Raw genomic sequence first — 11,738 nt, forward strand, 5'->3', positions numbered from 1 at the left:
TTAATATAAGGTATATTTTTAGTAAGAGTATTGAAATTCTGTTGTAATTAAAATTAAGGTTTAACTTTAAAATGAAACAATGGTATTTCTTAAAGTATGCTCTTTCTTAACTACCATTTCTCTTACCTGTTATGTAATTGGATGTACAAAGATATGGAGAGAAAATTAGGGAAATGCATAACACAATGAGCAGAATGTTATAAGACTTTTAAAACATTATGAGGTATATGACTATCAAAATTTGAAATTAAAAATTTTTTTTTATGAGGAAATGAACAAAATATTTAATTGAAAGTTTTAGCAACTATTAATCTTAACAAACGAGCTGGTCACCAAAGTTGATTAGTAAGAGAATATAAGAGATTAAAAATATAATACATTGCATCTGTAAACACTACTAATTCATACAAAATTCTGGGATGTTAAAAATAATGTTTTAATATTATAACTAATCAGTACCTTTTATCATGATTATACTACTAACCAGGTAACATCGTTTTCAGTTACACTATATAGGCAGTCAAGGAATATCAAATAGGAAATGTAGTTTTAAAAGCTAGACAATTTTTATGATATTTTCAGTATGATGTAATTTTATGTTTTCATTACATTTGTAAGGGTGATAAGGCGAATTTATTTAAACGAAAATCAAGAACTGTTTTAACTTCCAAGCATTCTTTTTAAGATATTTTCATGTTTTCAAATTTGTTATCTCAAACTTTGGGTTATGATATTTTGATTGCTTAAAAAGGCTTTGAAATTTGTATGCTATTTTATTTAAAATTGCTTTTAAATTAATATGAGAGAAACACAAACCGGTTCTTTTAAAGGTGATCCGTAATTAAATACTGTATTTTGTTATTTCAGATTGACATGATTTTTGCTAATTTTAATAGTACTAAAACAGATTACATTAAAATTGATAAAAAAAAAATTTGATTCTGGAATTTAGGAAGGGAAAAAAGGCATCTGAAATTTTCACAGCTTCAAAAATATTCAAGGAGCTTTATAAGGTTTAAATAGACCTTGTATATTAGAAAAAAATATAGCTTGACCTTGTATATTGAGAATAGAAACATTTAATAAAAACATTCGCTTGTTCAGAAAATATTTTATAACAAGGCAAAAGTCAGAATAAAATGAAAGAAATTCATTTGAAATAAGCTCCATGGACGATTTAGAACGTGTCTTTTGTAAAAATAACAAAATTACACTTTTAATGGATTGTTTTAATAAAGGTCTAAAAAGTAAAAAATCATTTTCACATTTTAACTACATTACGTTGGAAAGAACAACAAAATGTCCTCTTAATTAGTTTGTTGAAAGTTAAATTTCACTTTTTTTTTATTTTCTCGTATAGAAGTACCAAGGAGAGAAATTCGAATTCTTGATTTTGACAAATCTTCAGAATTCATTTGACGTTTCAGAATTCATCCACACTTCCGTAAGTCCGAAAAACACATTTTTGGTATTATGTCGGTCAGTCAACCTGTCTGTCTATCTGTGAATATCATGACTCAAAAAGACTTTGAGCTAAATTGGTAAAATTGATTATATGGATTTACCACCAAATAGGTAGATTTCTATCAAATTTTAAATGAAATCTATTCTTAGAAAGTCTGTCTGCTTGTCTATCCGTTCGATCTCTATACTCCAAAACGCAAAAAAAAATCTAGATAAAATTTGGTACACAGGTTTAGCATCTAAAATATAGATTATTATCAAATTTTGAACCAAATCTGTCGGTGTTGAGTATTGAGACGATCTGAACTTTCGTATGCATGGAAACACAATGACTCAAAAAATGCAATGATTTAAATCAATTAAATTCAGTTATTTGGTGACTACTGCTGTAATTCTGGGACAAATTTTGATTTCATTCGGTCGGCAAAAAGACTTCCAAAATACATATTCGCGCGATAGATTCAGTAAAAATGTTAGATTTCGAGCCAGTGGTCTATTTTCCGTAATTAATTTTCGTTAATGCCATGTAAAGCAATTACGGCATTACCCAAGGTCTATAAATTTACGCAATGGGAATAAGGAATTAGAACCTTTATGGTATAACACCTTAAATGGAGAATATGCAAGAAAGTTTTGGGGGGACCATTCCCACTGGTTTCTTTCTTTCTCTCCACCCCTTTTTTTTTCCCTTTCTTTCCTTCTCTCCTTCCTTCCTTCCCTAAGGCCGCGGTGGCCTGGTGGTTAGGTATCGGCTTCGGAACCGGAGGGTTTCAGGTTCGAGACCCGATTCCACCTAAGAACCGTCGTGTAAGGGAGTCTGTTGCACGTTAAATCCGTCCTGACCAAACGTCCTCCCGTTGGTGTGGTGGGGTGTGGAGAGGGGGGTGCCAGCTCAGGTGACGTCCTCGTCATCTGACCGCGGTTCAAAATTACGAGGTCCGTCCCAAAATAGCCCTAGTGTTGCTTCAAACGGGACGCTAATATAACTAAACTAAAATTCTTTCTTTCTCCCCCCCCCTTTTTTTTTTCTTTTTTACTGTCTTTGGGTAGCTGTCCTATCTATTACACGATTTAGTATAGTTTTACTGTATCATGCATGATGTTTAGAAAAAAGGATCTTGTCCTTTATTAGAAAAAAAAATGATTTCAATAAATATATAATATTAGGTATTCTTATCATAATAAATAACGAACCATAAATAGCTATTGACCACTTTTCTTAAAAATTAAAAAAAGTTAAGGAAGAAAGATTTTTTTTATATAAATATTTCAATAACTTTCTAATGTATATATGTATATTTAAAGTCGATAATAGGTATCCTGCTCTTCTAGAACTAAAAAAAAAAAAAAAACTAAAATTTGTTATTCTGCTTCTATTCTATTTTTGTCATTAATATAAAAAAAATATCACGTTCACTTCTGAGTTTAAAAAAGGTTAATTTTTTTAATTTAAATTTAATGATTAAACTTTCAGCTATTTATAACTGTGGTAATAATTTTATTTATAATTATAATTTATGTGGATACACGTGTGATTTTTTTCCTGAAAAAATTCACCGAACTTTCATGCCAAATATTTATGAAAAGAATCTATTCTTTATTTAAACATCCAGAATTCCAAAAGTAGATTTAAACCGATATCAAAATAATTGAAAATCTTGAACCAGGAATTGCACTTGAAATTGCTTGGAATATTTTACAGGATTCCAAATAATAAGGAGCAAAGAAATATAATTTCATATTTTCATGTATTTTTTCCCCCTCAAATCTTACGTATATCGGATTGTAACATAAAAGGAATTTCATTTTTCTCCAAGTCACATAAAGCGCAAATGACCGTCGTCCTTTATCCAAAATAAAACGAAGTCCTCTGGAATGTTTTCATTGGGATGTTCCACTGGTTATTGATAAAAGAAAATGAGATTTTTGGAGAGATTTATTTTTAATACCGACGTGCCCTCTGATAAAACGAGGGTTAATACGCGGGAGGGGCCCCCCACCTTACGTCACGTTCGAAAGATGTGTCTGAGAATCCCACAGAGCCGACCCCGTCAGTCAGGTTGGAATTTCGTGTCAGCCACAATCGCAGTTAACGACTTTCCAGATCGGAAGGACATGCCACTCGGGAAGCTTCTGCCAAACGATTTTTCTGAGGTAAGTTTTTAAAAACAAAATGGAACGCATTTTAGCGCGATATAAATATTTTCGAAACTGGAGACTGTTATTATTATTGTTTTTTTTTGGTGGAAGAAGACAGTTTTATTTAATTTATTAAATGTGTTTTTAATTTCTTATGTAGGAGGCATTTCTTTCACACTTTTTAATTTGAAAAAAATTATAAAAGAGAGGTAATACAATTTATAAAGAATTTTTTTATTTTAAAATAATATTCTTTGATTAAAGAAATATTACTTTTATAATATTAAGAAAATGAGCAATTTCATGAAAATCTGTGTCAATAAATTTATTATAGGTATATAGACCTAGAATACCGAGAATATTTTAATTGTAACTATGCAATGAGATTTTTTTTCAAAAAAATGTATTTAAATAGTTATTTATGGGTGAAGTATTCAATTTCATAATAACACAAATATTGAATAAATCAAAGTTTAAAACATTAACTTTTACTCCCAGGGGATTTTTAATTAAAAAAATTAATTTAAGAAATAATTTACTGAAAGGAAGTTCCGTTTTTCCTATATCTTATTTTAAAAAATTTAAAAAAAACACCATATAAATATGAAAAGTAGCAAAAAAAAAATGTTCCACCTGTTAGATTAATAAAACTTTGCTGTGTTCAAAAAGAATATAATTCAATTTACGATTTAGCACTTCAGAAATATGCTACCTCTAAGCATTTAGTGCTTACACAAGGAGGTGGAAAAGGATTAACCTGTATAATTAATCATGAATTTATTTATTCGTTGTGTTTAAATGTTATTTTATTAGTCGATTATTAATTTGATGTTTTATCCGAAACTACAAACTGAAGAAATTTAAGTTTCCTTATTTCGTTTAATTTTTAATAGGCCTCTTAATAACTTTACCACTTGTTAATATTTTTAATTGGAATGTGAATAAATGACCAACGATAATAACAACCTTCGCGACTCACTCATACTTGAATTTCTTTTCAACACTTTTAAAAGGGAATAAAAAATAAAATAGTAATAAATATAAAAAAATTTAATGATTTTAAACGAAGAAGTTTTCTACGTTACTTTTGCTTACTTACATTGAAACTTTTGAATGATGAGTGTATTGATTAGGTTTCCCTGAGTCTACTTGATATAAGAGTTCGTGCTTTAAGTAGCCCTACTTTAAGTCATTTTTTAAATTATATTTAAATTCTCGTTTATGGAAGCCTCTTATTAAAATAAAAGGAGTTAATATTATGTAGGAACTTTGGAATGGCTTTCACGAAATAAGCTTTATTTTCATTCGTCTTTCTTCAATCCGACTCGCCTCATCTTATCTAGATTAATTTAACTATATTATCTTTCTTCATTGAAGTTCTGTTCTGAAGTAACTTGAGGGTTATTTTGGGTGGGATCTTGCAATTTTGAACCGCGGTCAGAAGACGAGAGTGAAATCTCAGCCGGAATCCCATCCAAACTTCCACGCCCTTCCAGAGACAAGCCTTTCAGCCTAGATGTTGAAGTTAAATGTACACAAGTATTTTTTTTATTTTTTATTTTCTCGTATACGAAATATAACGAAAATATTGGTTTGGTTATATTAACGTCCCGTTTGAAGCAACACTAGGGCTATTTTGGGACGGACCTCGTCATTTTGAACCACGATCAGATGACGAGGACGTCACCTGAGCTGGCACCCCCTCTCCACACCACACCACACCAACGGGAGGACGTTTGGTCATGACGAATTTAACGTGCAACAGACTCCCTTACACGATGGTTCTTCGGTGGAATCGGGTCACGAACCTGAAAACCTCCTGTTCCGAAGCCGAGACCTTTCCACTAGGCCACCGCGGCCCAATAACGAAAATATTGTAATCGACTAAAAAATCGATCTCGAGATTTTGGCGAATCTCCACGTTTTAGACCTCCATGAGTTCTAAAAATACATTAAAAATATGTTCGTTTGTCTATCTGTGACAAAGATAACTAAAAAACGCTTTAAGCTAGACGGATGAAATTTGGCATAAGATCTTTACATCTAAATTGTAGATTTCTATCAAATTTTGAGCAAAATCCATTCGGAAGGGGTCTGTCTGTCCAACTGTGCGAATATAAATTAATACGATAACTAGATACATAACATTCAGCACGCATATTTAACATCTACAGTGTAGATACCCATAAAATTTTGAATCAAATAAAATGAGGGTTTGACCGTCTGAGTCTATATTTTCAGAAACATATAAACGCAAGAACGCAGAAATGCAATGACATGAATATATCAAAATTAACCTGTGATTTGGTGCCTATTATTTAGTTCTGTATCATATTTCTGTTTCAATCGGTTGCAAAAAGCGTATATAAAACAAAAATTCGATTTTCGAATACTATTAATTGCATGCCAGGTTTAAACGCCAAAACTCTCCTGAAGGATTGCACGCTGAATTCAGTAAAAATTCTAAATTCACGCCAAAGTTTAGTATTTCATGACTATTGTACACCAATACCAGTCAAGGCGTTCTCTGGGATAGCACTTCTACTATGGAATATTTAAGAAAGTTTTAAGAAAACGACTCCTTTTTTTTAAAAAAATTATATTTTGAACCTGGTATCAGAATTTCATTTGATAAATAATTCAAGTTCTTTCATTCATTTAAATTTTTATAAATCATGTGATTTTAACTTCTAACTAATCAAAAATTTTGACACAATCATTCTGATTTCTGGTCTTTCGTTCTTATTTCATTTCCGAACATTATAATTCTTCATAGATGGAGAATCATCAGATGGACTAGATTATATCCAAGGCAAACATTTATTTGACCTTGACTTGCATGAATCGATTTGCTTTGTAACTCAAATGAGTCTACCAAGGTCAAATTTGAGTTTATTTTATCTGCATTTAATTTGCCTAATCTGCATCTTATTCACTATTCTACAGAAAGTACTGAGAAGGTAATTACGAACACAGTTTCATTTATTTATTGATTCTTTTCTCTTTTTCCAAAACAGAGAATGCCCTCGTGACATTTTATTTTATTATTTATTTATTTTGAAGAAATCTTACAATATATAACTAGGAAAACGTGAGGTAGAATTTCAAAAAAAAAAAAAAATCGCCTGGAAGTGCATAATTTGACTTTTTAAAGTAAATACGAGGTATATCCACAAAGTAAGTTCAATTTGGTTATATATATATATATATATATATATATATATATATATATATATATATATATATATATATATATATATATATATATATATATATATATATATATATATATATATATATATATATATATATAAACGTGTACAGATACAGAAACAAATTTATTGTACAAAAATCTACAACTGTTAAACTACTTTTCTACATAGCTTCCGAAATTTTGTAGGTACTTGTTATAGCGTGGCACAAGTTTTTGTATTCCTTCTTCATAGAAGATTGCCGCCTGTGTTTTCAACCATGTGGTAACATGTTCTTTCAGTTCGTCCTCATCATTAAAATGTTGACCACCAAGGAAAGGTTTTAGGTTTAAAAAGAGATGAAAGTCGCTAGGAGCGAGGTCCGGGCTGTACGGAGGATAATCAAACACGTTCCAGTCAAATTTCTGTAGGAATTGTTTTGTCACGTTCGCAGTGTGAGATCGGGTATTATCGTGCAAAAGAAAAACATCTTTTGACAGTAATCCTCGGCGCAATTTCTTAATGGTCTCGCAGTAAGCATGTGCATTGATTGATTGGCCTCGTGGTAAGAAATCAATCAGCAAAATGCCTTTTCTGTCCCAAAACACGGTGCACATGACTTCTCTAGGTGCCAAGGTTTGCTTAGACTTAACTTTCGTTGGGGAGGAAGTGTGCCTCCATTGCCGTTTACTTTCAGGGGTGTCGTAAGATACCCAAGTTTCATCCCCCGTGACTATCCGAGAAAGAAAATCATCGCCGTCTTCATTGTAGCGTGTCAAAAACTGAAGAGCAATGCCCATCCGTTGATTTTTGTGTTGCTCAGTTAGAATTTTGGTTACCCAATGTGAGCAAAGTTTTCGAAATTTCAGTTTTTCAGTAACAATTTCATGAATTAGTGATCGTGAGATTTGCGGAAATTCCATAGCAAGAGCACTAATTGTAAACTTACGGTTTTGCTGAAGCTTCTCTTCAATTGTGTGAACCAGTTCATCAGTAACCAAAGACGGGCGTCCACTTCGTTCTTCATCGTGCACTTGATCACGTCCTTCATTGAACTGTCTGACCCATCTTCTAACCATTGAATCACTCATAGTATTTTTTCCGTAAACCTCGCAGATTTACCGATAAATTTCTCTTGGTTTAACTTTCTTTGCATTTAGAAAACGGATCACAGATCTGATTTCACAAGCGGTGGCATTTTCAATCAAGATTGACATTATAAAGAAGTCCTACAAAGAACACGTCGGCATCAGCGATCTGAAAATGGCGTACATTTCTTCTCCTTGAGTCAGAGTAACTGCCGCGCATGCTCGAAACTGCGATCGCAGCGTTGCCACTGATAGAAATAGAAACGGAAGTTACTTTGTGGATATACCTCGTATATATGTGGTCTAGCTTATAAAGTACATACATACGTGGTCTAGATTGTAGAAGACTAGAACACACACACACACACACACACACACACACACACACACACACACACACACACACACACACACACACACACACACACACACACACACACACACACACACACACACATCTTTATTATTATCCGGATAAAGTTATAATAGTGACAAAAATATGCTTTCCTTGATATCCATATTTTTAAAAACGTATTCTTAGCTCTAACAAAGATAGATAACGAGAATGTATTTAATATCGTCGCAACATGCGTGAATATAAATGAAAAATATTATAAAGTATACCGTACATTTTTTAAAATTAGAGATAAAATTACTTAGGTATAAAACTAGTGTATATATATGTGTGTGTGTGTGTGTAATGATATTTTAAACTCTTAATTTTAGTTCTAATCAATTTCCAAAGTTTTATCATAATTAGGCCCCTATTAACTTCGTTCTAAAATATTCTCTTATTTCCTGATCCCATTCCACTTTTTCTATTTAATTAATTCAGCACGAGTTCTAAAATTGCTGAATTGGCCGACAAGTTCCCACACTGCGAGTGAAGGGATAAAATATTGCTAACTTAAACAAATTCTTCTAAAAATCCCTACAGTTCCCTTACCTAAGTTTGACACGTGTAGAGAAATCCCTATCAAAATCTCATGGTATATAAGACCAGGGATAAATACTTTCCCTCTCTTTTAGCGTTTCCTCATTTCGTGTTGCGTCTTTCTATGTTGTGCTCGTAGCAAAAATCACGACTTTATTAGAAAAGAAATAAATTGAACCATTTTTGAAGCAAGCAAGAAAAATAGATAGTTGGAGCGGCATTCTATCGAATGTTTTTAATATTCTAGACATAATTTTAAATCTAAAGAAACATAAGAATCATTCGAAACCAAGGCAAAAAGACATGTTAAGGATGCTCCTCTACATCGGACAAATTTAGATTTCCTATTACAACAAGAAACGAGTTAAATATATGATATTTAGAAAGAAAACAATCAAATTAACTCCATCTGCCTTTTCTTTAACTCAAAATTTCAAGTTTCAAAGCGAAGTGTTTCTAAGCAATGACGATAAAGGATTAAAAATAAAATATGCTTGCAGCTGCCAAATAAATTTACCAAAAGAGCCACGATTTAAAACAGCTGTTTATGCCAAATATGAACAAAAGAAACAAATAGGAACTAATTGCAGTTTCCATTTTCATATGGAGCTAGTTAAATAACATGAAGGAGAGTATGATTCATAGTAATCACAAAGAAAAACTCTGCGTGGATTTGATTAATGAGTTAAATATCAATTTGTCAGATCTAAATTGCAATTTTGCTGTCAAATCTTTACGAAAGGGTATATTCATATGCAATGCTAACATGTGAAGTAACGTAATTAATCATTCGAAAATGAAAATGTACTATTAACTTGCAAAAATATTTTCCATTAAAGAAAGTATCAAAATTGAAATGTTTAAGTTATCTAAAATAAAAACGAAGAGCGGCTTTTTTATACACGATCTTACAGGAGAATGTATTTATTGTTATTTTTTAATTTTATATTTTCGGTATTTGTAATTGATGAGTGAAAATGCGAATAATTGATGCCATATTTTATTCTTTACATTTCAAGTTTTACATGATATATTTCGTTGCTATTTTTCATTTAAAGGGGATATTGTTCAATAAAAATACATATTTATTATACTTTAAATCTAATTAATATAGACTGAATTATCCAACTAACATAAATGAAAATTTTTAAAGTGCTTGAAGTGGAGCTTAGATTTAACTTCATTGCATATTATTATAATAGTTACGAATTTGTAATATTACTTCCCTACTCAGTAAGATTCCTGATTAGGAAAATAGTTTTTCAGATATAGAAATGGCTACTTAATGGTTGCCGAGTCATTGACCCCAGGCTTTGATTAATATTGTCGACTTAGCAAACGAATTTGAAGACTTTGGCGAGAAAACTGAAGGTTCCAGAATATTCGTGAATGTAGATGATCATTCTATTCGGATTGAATTTTCATTTATTGTCCTAAAACATCCGATGCTCTGCCACGGAAGTTATGAAAAGCGAAGACGAACCGAGAATAGAGTCGATAACAGTTGTGGGGCGAATCGGAAGATGTTAGCTCTTGTTTCTTTTTTATCAAAACAGTTTTATCCTGCTACGGAAAATATAAGAAGTCTGGAAATAAAGCTGCCATTAAACTTGTTGAGTTGAGCTTAAGCGAGTAGTTTAGTGAATTCTCTCTGAGCGCATAGGGCTGTTATGTTTGTTTAATAGAGATTTTCTGCTTGCAAGCTGCTGTTTACCGCAAGTGCTATTCTTTGTACTTTTCAGCTGTGTTTTGCTACTCTACTTTCGTGTGAAAAAAAAGTATTTTTATCCTTTACTGGGCTCGTTGGATTTTCCCCAGTACTAATGGATGGATGGAATTTGGATATTTTTCGTAATAATATACATAGAAAATAAATATCAAAAATGAGAGTAATAGGAAATTAGTTCCTTTTGGAAAAAATATTGAAGAATAATAACTACATTTATTATTAATTACTTATTTATATTGCACATAAATTAAAAGATGAAGGAATAAAATCTATTTTGCAAAAGTACATGTTTAAAATATTTGATGACCCCCCCCCCCCCACACACACACATGAAAATATTAAAGAAAAATGTGCGTGTGTGTGTTTTCGCATTACATTTTGAATAGTCCATTTCTGTCACATTTTTACATCAAGAATATCTATCAGTTATCTGTAGAAAGCATCGATCGTCAGAACTAATTCAATTTTATTGCTAGCTTCTTCAATTATCTAGTATTATTATTCTTTTACTACTTTTAATTGAAAAATCCCCTTTTTTTATATCGACTTTCAAGATCTAATATTACATTATAGTACCCGATTTATATATTCTGAAATTATTTTCGGAAAAAAAATCATTGCTTTTTTTAAAGTTTTATGTTAAGAAATTCTCCTAAATTCGCATTTTTAGAGTTTTGCTTAAAAGTCTGCTTTCTAGAAAGTTCTGATTTCTTGTTTTGGCATCAAAGTTAAACTGATGTTTTTTACTTAAGTTGCTGTGTAAAAGACAAAAAAGAATGAGTTTTTTTCCCCCTTATTTATTTTGAAATTAACATAGATATTGTGAGTAATTTTATTTAATGAGTTTATTGACTCTTTTATAGGATTTCGAAAAATCGACTAAAATATACATAATTTGTTTTTTAAAATAAAGAACTTCTTGTATAAATATATACACGCCAAAACATATTTTTAAATGGAATATTTTTTTCTCCATTTAAATCAAATTTTACCCATGAACATTTAAAGAATGACATTTTTATATTTCTTAATACTTATTTTTTTTAAGTCGCCTTAATTATTTATCATTTTTGTTCTAATCACCAAATGAACTAAATGTTTAAAAATTAGTAGTTATTTGTTTTGCCACAGTGACAAAAACAACGGAATCTGCTCATAAAAACTAAAAATTTAAATAAAAATTGTAACGTTTA

Source organism: Argiope bruennichi, chromosome 4, assembly GCF_947563725.1.
Source record: "Argiope bruennichi chromosome 4, qqArgBrue1.1, whole genome shotgun sequence".
NCBI classification, from domain to species: Eukaryota; Metazoa; Arthropoda; class Arachnida; order Araneae; family Araneidae; genus Argiope; species Argiope bruennichi.